Here is a 10,233-nt window from a genome sequence, read left to right as displayed (position 1 = left end):
CTGTTTTGATTATTGTAGCTTTATAATAAAGTTTAAAGTCTGAGAGTATGATACCTCCTGCTTTGCTTCTCTTGCTAAGGATTGTTTTGACTATTCATGGTCATTTATGTTTCTATGTGAATTTTTGTATTGTCACTTCCAGGTCTGAGAAGAAAGCTGCTGGTAATTTAATGAGTATTGCATTAAATCTGTAGAATGTCTTGGGTAGGATGAACATCTTAACAACGTTGATTCTTCCAATCCATGAGCATAGAATATTTTTCCATTTGTTTGTGTTATCTTTGATTTCTTTGAACATTGTTTTGTAGTTTGCATTGTAAAGGTCTTTGACTTCTCTGGTTAGGAATATGCCAAGGTATTTCCTTTTGAGGGGGCTGTTGTGCACGGGATTGTGCTTTTCATTTGGGTTTCTGTTTGTTTATGGTTGGTGTATAGGAATGTGACTGTCTTTTGCACATTTATTTTATATGCTGAGGCTTGGCCAAAGTCCTTTATCAGTGCAAGGAGGTCTTTGACAAATTCTCTTGGGTTTTTGAGGTATAGAATCATGTCTGCAAAAAAGGATAACTTAACTTCCTCTTTTCCTATTTGGATACCGCTGATTTCCTTCTCTTGTTTGATTGCTCTAACTAGGACTTCCAATACTGTGTTGAACAGGAGGGGTGAGAGTGGGCATCCTTGTCTCGTTCCAGTTTTCAGGGGAAATTGTTCCAATTTCTGTCTGTTTATCAGTATGTTGGCTGTGGGTTTCTCATAGATGGCTCTTACTACATTGAGGTATGTTCCATCTATGTCTAGATGTTCGAGGGTTTGTATCAAGAAAGGGTGCTGGATTTTATCAAAAACTTTTTCCTCATCCAATGATATAATCATGTAGTTGTTATTACATCTCTTGATCTATTTAATTACATTTATGGTCCTGCGGATGTTGAACCAGCACTGCATCCCAGTGATGAAGCCTTCTTGGTTATGGTGTATGATTTTGGAGATGTGTTGTTAGATCTGGTTTTCTAGAATTTTGTTGAGAATTTTAACATCTATATTCATATTGGCCTGTAGTTCTTTCTTTGTTGGTTCTTTACTCTTTACCTGGTTTGGGTATCAATGTGATGTTAGCTTCATAAAATGATTTGGGGAGAGTTCTCATTCTCAGTTGTCTGGAACACTTTCAAGAGGATTGGTATCAGCTCCTCCTTGAATGTTTTGTAGATTTCTACTGGAAAGTCATCTGGTCCAGGGCTTTTTTTTTTGTAGGTAGTTTTTTTTTTTTTTATGACATAGTTGATTTCTTTGGTTATTATTGATCTATTTAGAGTCTTGATTTCTTCTTTTTTCAACCTGAGGATTTTGTGTGATGTCAGAAAATCCTCCATTTCCTTTAGGTTTTCAAGTTTGTTTCCACACAAGTGTACATAGTAATCTCTGATAACCTTTTGTATTTCTTTGGGGTCAGTTGTGGCTTGATCATTTGCATATGTGATTGTGTTTATTTGGGCTCTTTCTCTCTTTTTCTTGGTCAGTCTAGCTAGGGATTCATCAATCTTGTTTATCCTTTCAAAGAACCAGCTTTTTGTTCTGTTGATTTTTTGTCTTCTATGTCCCAAATTTGGGCTTTTATTTGGGTGATCTAGATTCTTCTGCTGAAGTCAAGGTTTTGGTCTTGTTTTTCCAGCTTCCTTAGGTGATTTTTTAGGCTATTAAGTTGTGATTTTTCCATTTTCTTCATGTGTGCTCATAGAGATATGAATTCCCCTCTTAGTACTGATTTCATGGCTTCCCAGAGATTTTGGTAAGATGCTTCTTCATTTTCATTTGTTTCCAGGAATCTTTTAATTTCTGTTTTGATTTCCCTGTTTACCCTGTAATACTTCAGCATCATGCTGTTTAGTGTCCATGTCTTTGTGGGTTTGGGGAACTTTTCTCGTGTTTCTGTTTGTTTTTATTTCTTTTTATTCCACTGTGGTCTGAGAAGGTGCATGGCAGTATTTCAATCTTATGAAATTTGTTTATCCTTGATTTATGACTGAGGATGTGGTCAATCTTAGAGTTTTCATGTGGTGATGAGTAGAATGCATGTTCTTTGGTTGTTGGTTGGAGTGTTCTGTAGGTATCAATTAAGTCAATTTGGTCAAGCATCACGTTGAGGTTCTGGATCTTAATGTTGATTTTTTGTCTTGTTGATCTGTCTAGGATTGTTAGTGGGATATTTAAGTCCCTAGCTATGCTAGTGTTAGTGTCAATATCTTTTTTTTAGTTTACCTAGAAACTGCTTTATGAAAGTTGGTCCTCCTATGTTGGAGTGCATATATGTTTAGGATGAATATTTCTTGTTGATGGATTGAACCTTTTATCATTGTGTGGTGACCTTTCGTGTCTTTTTTAATTTTCGATAGCTTAAAGTGTATTTTGTCTGATATTAAGATCACAACTCCTGCTTTCTTCTGTGTTCCATTTGCCTGAAAATTTGTTTTCCATCCTCTTACTTTGAGTCTTTAAGTGTCCTTTCTGGTGAGATGAGTCTCTTGGAGACAACATATTGTTGCATCATGATATTTTATCCAATTTGCTATTCTGTGTCTTTTCAGTGGTACATTTAAACAATTCACATTCAGACTAATTATTGAGATGTGAAACTTTATCCCTGTCTTAAGTTTGTTAAAGAGTTTGTTGTTGCTGCTGCTGTTTGTTTATTTGTTTGCTGTCTTTTGATTTTTGAGTTGACTTATGTATGTTTTCGGTCTTTTTCCTGCATTCTTGTGAAGGGCATTGTCGTTCTTTTTTTTCCTTTCTTCTGTGTTGAATACTTTCTTAAGTATTTCTTGTAGAGCTGGTCTGGAGGTGGTATAAACTCTTAGGAATTGAATGTCTGGGAAGAACTGTAATTCTCCATCACTGATGAAACTTAGCTTAGCTGGGTAGGTAATCCTTGGTTGAAATTGTTTATCTTTGAGAACTTTGAAGATTGGACTCCATTCTCTCTCCTAGCCTGAAGTGTTTCTGGTTTCTGTAGATAAGTCTGCTGCTAATCTAATTGGCCTATCCCAGTAGGTAGTCTTACCTTTTTGTCTTGCTGCCTTTAGGACTGTTTCTTTTATGCATACTTTGTATAGGTGAATCACTGTGTGTCTAGGAGTTGGTCTTCTCATTTGTTGTCTTGCAGGGGTTCTCTGAATCTCTTGTGTTTGAATGGTCATGTCACTGATGAGCTGAAGAAAGTTTTCTTGGATAATTTCATGGAATGTTTGTTCCAGGGTGGTGTCTGTCTATCTGCCTAAGGGATTCCAATTAATCTTAGGTTCAGCCTCTTGATATAATTGCTCATCTCTTATAAGCTTTGTTCTGTCTTTTAAAGCTTCTTTTCTATGCTTTTAACAGTTTGGGTTGGTTCTGTATTTCGGTTCTCAAGCTCTGAGATTCTTTCTTCTGCTTGATTGATTCTGCTTTCTGTGCAAATCAGTTTGTTATTTATTTCATTTATTGTATTCTTTATTGCTGTTATTTCAATTATCAATTCCTTCATTCTTTCCTCTTGTCTCTCCTCATTTCTATTTATTCTCTCTATTAACATCTTGATTTCTAGGCTTGTGGTTTGAGACCAATCAATCTAGGGCTCTTCATTGTCTGTATTCTCAGTTGTCCTCCCAGGAGTCTGTATAGGACCCATATTATTTCTTTGTTTTTTCTTCATTTGTGTAGACTTTCCTCCCTGCTTTTTTACCTCTTCTTCAATTCTGTGGTTCAGAGACATGGGGAATAGATTTTACTTCTGTTTGCTCAGTCTCCTATCTTTTCTTATGTAGATTCTTTAGTTTTGTTCCATTTTGAAGCTGAACTGAGGATTGGGGGCTATACTTCTTGCAGTTATGAGATTTAATTAAGGGTGGAGCTGTGATTCTGAAGTTATCTGCAGATCCCAGTGTCTGCTGACAGGTGTGTGGGTCCCCTGGAATCCACTTCCCACTGTCTTACAGTCTGTCTATGTGGTATCGGTGTATGTTTGCCCCCTGAAAACAAAGGAAGATAAGAAAAAGGAAAAGAATAGAAAAAGGAAGAAGAAAAATGAAAGGAAGGTGGAGAGAGAGGAGAAGAGAGAAAACAGACAGGCATACCAACTCCCGAATAAACAGAGAAACAAAGCAAAAACAAAACAAGCAAACAAACAAAAATACAGACAGTCAGGCTCGGTGGCTCAACCTGTAATCCCAGCACTATGGGATGCTGAGGTGAGTGAATTGCCTGAACCTGCCTGGGCAACTTGGCAAGATCTTGTCTCTACAATAAATCAAAAATTAGCTGGGCATGGTAGCACCCACCTGTAGTTCTGGCTACTAGGAAGGTTGAAGCAGAAGGATCGCCAGAACCCAGGAGGTCAATGCTGAGGTGGTTGTGAGTGTGCCACTGTACTCCAGCCTGGGCAACGGGGTGAAACTCCAACTCAAAAACAAAACAAAACAAAATACAGACAATCATACAATGAAAAAAAAAAACAAAACACCCTTGTTGTACTTGTCCTCAAAAAATATCCATACACAAACAGAAAATCTTTAAAAAAAATTAAAATAATAGAAACCAGGCAAGCACAAAAATGTAAACAAAATCACAAAGAAAGAGAGAAGAAAAAAAAGCTAAAACAAAAATAAACCTTGTTCTGTGCCCTTTTCTGTAACTCCAGGTTCATTTCAGCTGCCGCCACCATGTTAAGGAACGGCTCTGGTCTAGGTTGTTTCAGTGTGGGTCAGATGCCCCACAGACTACTGTGGGAGAAGATGGATCAGTTCTGGACTCACCCAACTTTGCTGTTGTCAAGTCTCCCACTCAGATCTGACGTGTCTGTGCCTGTCCCAGCATGGGGGAGGGGTATCTATTTCTCTGAGTCTGATGAGGGCATAGCCTCTGGTTCTCAGGTTGGAGGCTGGACAGAGCTGGGTGGGGCAATGCAGATCTCTGCCCTATCCCCAGACAGAGAAGATGGCGGTGGTTGGCATTTCCTCCACAGCGGTGGATCTCAGTTCCAGATTTCACACCCTGCCTTCTACACAGTTCCTGGGGCTTGTGTCCAGTATGCTGCCATGGATGATGGCATGGACTGGGTGCCAGGTGATGAGGAGCAGTTGTTCCCTGCTGCCTCCTCTCAAGAGAGCCCTGAAAAGAGTTGATGACCCTGCATGCCACGGCTCCAATCTCAGGATGGTGGTGAGTTGCAGTCACCTCCAGAGGAGAGCCCCAGGTATACGAACCTGAGTCACCCCTCTGAAGGACTTCCACTCACCCACCAGCACACACCCACACATGCAGAGAGTCTTTATGGACACTCACTTTTGCAGAGACTCTCACACCCTGACCTGTTCTGTTGCCATCTTGCTTCCTCCCAGGTCGATGTTCTCAGTGTCCATCTAAGTTGCTGCAAAAGACATTATTTCATTATTTTTGATGGTTAAATGGTATTACATAGTGTATATATACCAGATTTTCATCATCCACTGATTTAGGCTGATTCTATATCTTTACAAAGGTGAATTGTGCTGCAATGAACAGGTAGGTACAGATGTCTTTTTTGCATAATGACATCCCTTCTTTTGGGTTGATAACTAGTGGTAGGATTGTGGGATCCTGCATGACGACTCTGTATGCCAGGGCTCCAATCTCCTTTTAGTTCTTTGAGAAATCTCCATACTGATTTCTGTAGGCTCTGTTCTCACAACAAGGTAAAAAAGAAAGCACTGTCACATTCTGAGGAACAAAGTGCTTCTTATTCCTGATCTGTGAAGAACACAGGGTCTGACACTCTCTCTTTCCACTCACAGGAGGCCATGTATGCAGGGGCCTCCCACAAAAGTGCTAGACTGAGAATCAAAGATCTCCACGTGCCCTCCCCACCACCCCTGTAATCAACTTTACACATTGACAGCCCGCACCTATGACCTCTGGTCCTGTCAGATTCTGGGCAATGCTAGAAATCTACAAATACTGACTGTGCAGCCTCAAACTTGGCAGGCTGGATTTGGACAGCATAACCTGAACTTGACAAGTTATGGACCCCAGAGCCTGACCTGATCAGATTCTTTTTTTTTTTTTTTGAGTTGGAGTCTCACTCTGTCGCCCAGACTGGAGTAGCCGGAATTACAGGCATGCGCTGCCACGCCCGGCTGATTTTTTGATTTATTGTAGAGATGAGGTCTCGCTGCCCAGGCAGGTCTCAAACCCACCGGCTCAGGCAATCCACTCACCTCAGCCTCCCAAAGGCACGGTATTACAGGCTAAGCCACTGAGCCCGGCTCATTTTTTGTCTTCTTAATGATAGCCATTTTAACTGGGGTGAGATGATATCTCATTGTGGTTTTTATTTGCATTTCTCCGATGATTAGTGATGTTGAACATTTTTCATATAACTGATGGCCATGTGTTTGTCTTCTATTGTGAAATTTCTAAAAATTAGGTTATTTGTATTTTTGGTATTGAGTTGTTTGAGTTCCTCGTGTATTCTGTCTTTTAATCCTTTGTAAAATGAATAGTTGCACATATTTTCTTCCATTCTGTAGTTTATGTTTTCACTCTGTTGATTATTTCTTTTGCTATGAAAAAGCTTTTTAGCTCCTGGGAATCTTATTTGTCAGTCTTTGCTTTTGTTGCCTATGCCTTTATGGTGTTACCCCCCCAAAAATCTTTGCCTAGACCAAAGTCCTGTTTTCTCATAGTAGTTTCATAGCCTTACATTGAAGTCTTCTACTTCCTAGGGATCAGAGTCCTTCACTGCCTGCTGTTCAATTTCTGAAAAATCATTGTTTCACATATTTTGTTCATTTTGCAGTTATAGAGGGTTAATTAAATTCAGCTACTTACTGTTATTGTATTATGGCCAAGAGTGGACTTTCCTTTTACATCCTTAATTCCAAATATAAATTCATAGTCTCTATCAATGACCACAGTTAATTTTACTCAGAATTAGGTGAGCAAGAATCCTAGCCTTCAATTTATTTCTCCCTCTACTATCTTCCCATTTTGATATAATCCAAGATTTTCTCTCCAGGCTATTAATTTTTATGGTCATTAGGTGATACTAAAACTGAGATTTTTTGAATTAAGCTATATGAAATATTTGAGGTAAAATGTTAGCAAATCGAATTCATAGTGTATTGAAATAATAATGCTATGTCTAAGTTCTACTAATTTTACTTATTTGTTTGCTATTTGCTCACAGCTCTTTTGGGGGGGTAGCTTACTGTTTCATGATTTTACTTTTTATTTTCAGTAGTACAAGCCTGAGTAAACTCTTTACAACACATCCATGGGTCATAAGGTATACGTTCTAGAACACCCCCCAAGTGTCTTCAATCTGAACTTTTTGTTTCTTATTTTTTATTTTATTTATTTTATTTTATTTAAAAGATGTGGGTTATAATTCAGGATTAGCTATACAAGTGGACATCATACAGGTAAAATTTGGGTCTCCATTTGGTCCCCACTTGGCCTGGTTTGAGATCAGTTACCCTTATTGATGTTGTGTTGTCCCCCTTGCCCCGCCCCAGTAATAACCTCTAGTATTATGGTAAATGTTCAGGGTCTACTTTTGATAAATCACTGAGTATTATTGACTTTAAATCCATCTAAGTTGCTGCGAATTCCATATGTTTGTCCTTCTTTATGGCTTCATAATATTCTATTGTGTATATGCACCACATTTTTTTTAATCCAGTCTGGTTTGATGGGTAGGACAGTTGGTTCCATGTTTTTGCTATTGTGAATAGTGCTTCAAAAAACATGCATGTGCAGATATCTTTTTTGTAGAATTCTTTGAGTTTCTCTGGGTATTTCCCAGTAGGGAGATTGCTGGGTCATATGGAAACACAATTTCTAGTTCTTTCAGGAATGGCCACACTGTCTTCCAAAGAGGCTGCACTAGTTTGCATTCCCACCAGCAATGTAGAAGCATTCCCTTTTCTCTGCATCCTCGCCAGCATCACTTGTTTTTTTTTATTTTATTAATGATAGCCATTCTTACTGGGGTTAGGTGGTATCTCAAAGTGGTTTTGATTTGCATTTCTCTGATGACGAGTGAGGCTGAGCACATTTTCATATGTCTGTTGGCTGCCCATATGTCTTCTTTTGAAAAGTGTCTATTCATGTCTTTTGCCCACTTTTTAATAGGGCTGTTTGTATTTTTTCTTTCAGCATGTTTCAGTTCCTTGTAGATCCAGGAAGCTAGGCCTTTGTCAGATATATAGTTGGCAAAGATTTTTTCCCATTCTGTGGGCTGGTCTCTACTCTCTTGATGGTTTCTTTTGCTTGGCACTAGCTTTCAGTTTAATGAGACCTCGCTTATCTATCTTATCTCTTATGGCATGGACACCTGGGGTTGTGATCAGGAATTTGTTGTCTATTCTGATTTCTATAAGAGTGTCTCCTGCATTTCCTAAGATTCTTATAGTTTGAGATTTTACATTTAGGTCTTTGATCCATTTAGAGCTGATTTTTGTGTATGATGATAGGTAGAGGTCCTGTTTCAGTACTCTGCATGTGGTCAGTCAGTTTTCCCAGTACCATTTACTGAATAGGTTCTCTTCTCCCCAGTTGCTGGAGGATTTGTCGAAGATCAGTTGGTTGAGAAATTGAGGTTTTGCTTCCGGAATCCTTAACCTGTTCCATTGGTCCAAATGCCTGTTCTTGTACCAATACCAAGCTGTTTTGATTATTGTAGCCTTATAGTAAAGTTGAAAGTCTGGAAATGTGATACCTCCTGCTTTGTTTCTTTTGCTAAGGATTTTTTTGGCTATTTGTGGTTGTTTGTTTCCATATGAATTTCTATATTGTCATCTCCAGGTCTGAGAAGAATGATGTTGGTAACTTAATGGGTATTGCACTGAATCTGTAAATTGCCTTCAGTAGGATGGACATCTTAACAATATTGATTATTCCTATCCATGAAAATGGAATGTTTTTCCATTTGTTTGTGTCTTCTTGAATTTCTTTGAGCAATGTTTTGTAGTTTTTATTGTAAAGATCTTTCACTTCTCTGGTTAGGAAGATGCCAAGGTATTTCATTTTCTTTGTAGCTATTGTGAATGGGATTATGCTTTTTATTTGTTTCTCTGCCTGTTTATTGTTGGTGTATAAGAATGTGACTGTCTTTTGCACATTTATTTTGTACCCCAAGACTTTACCAAAGTTTTTTTCAGTGAAAAGATGTTTTTTGACAGATTCTCTTAGATTTTCAAGGTATAGGATCATATTATCAGTAAAGAGGGATAGCATAACTTCTTCTTTTCCTATTTGGATACCCCAGATTTCCTTCTCTTGTCTAATTACTCTTGCTAGGACTTCCAACACAATATTGAACAGGAGGAATGAGAGTGAGCAGCCTTGTCTTGCTCCAGGTTTCAGGGGAAATGCTTCCAGTTTCTGTCCATTTAGCAATATGCTGACTGTGGGTTTATCATAGATGGCACTCACTATTTTGAGGTATGTTCCTTCTATGCCTGGGTGTTTGAGGGTTTTTATCAAGAAAGGATGCTGGATTTTATCAAAGGCTTTTTCTGTATCTAATGATATACTCATATTGTTCTTATTTTTACATCCACTGATGCATTTCATTACATTTATGATCCTGAAGATGTTGAACCAGTCCTTCATCTCAGGGATGTAGTCTACTTAGTCATGGTGGATGATTTCTGAAATGTGTTGGCTCTGATTTGCTAGAATCTTGTTAAGAATTTTTGCTTCTATGTTCATTAGGAATATTGGCCTATAGCTCTCTTTTTTGTTGGATGTTTACCTGGTTTGGGTATCATTGTGAAGCTAGCTTTGTAAAATGATTTTGGGAGAATTCCTTGCTTTTCAATTGCTTGGAATACTTTCAATAGGATTGTTAACAGCTCCTCCTAGTATGTTTTACAGAATCCTACTGGAAAGTCTTCTGGTCCAGGGCTTTTGTGGGAGGGGGTAGTTTTCTTATGATGGAGTCAATTTTCTGGGTTGTTACTGGTCTACTTAGTGTCTCAATGTCTTCTTGTTTCAACCTTGGGAGATTGTGTGATATCAGAAAGTCCTCCATTTCATTTAGGTTATCAAGTTTGTTTCCATATATAATAATAATAATCTTTTGTATTTCTTTGGGGTCAGTTGTGATTTGATCTTTTGCATTTCTGATTGGGTTTATTTGGACTTTTTCTCTCTTTTCTTGATCATTCTGACTAGGGGCCCATCAATCTTGTTTATTCTTTCAAAGAACCAGCTTTT

This window comes from Carlito syrichta, unplaced genomic scaffold (genome assembly GCF_000164805.1).
Source record: "Carlito syrichta isolate Samal-C Ts95f unplaced genomic scaffold, Tarsius_syrichta-2.0.1 Scaffold308087, whole genome shotgun sequence".
Taxonomy (NCBI): domain Eukaryota; kingdom Metazoa; phylum Chordata; class Mammalia; order Primates; family Tarsiidae; genus Carlito; species Carlito syrichta.
Note: the sequence above shows the minus strand (reverse complement) of the source record.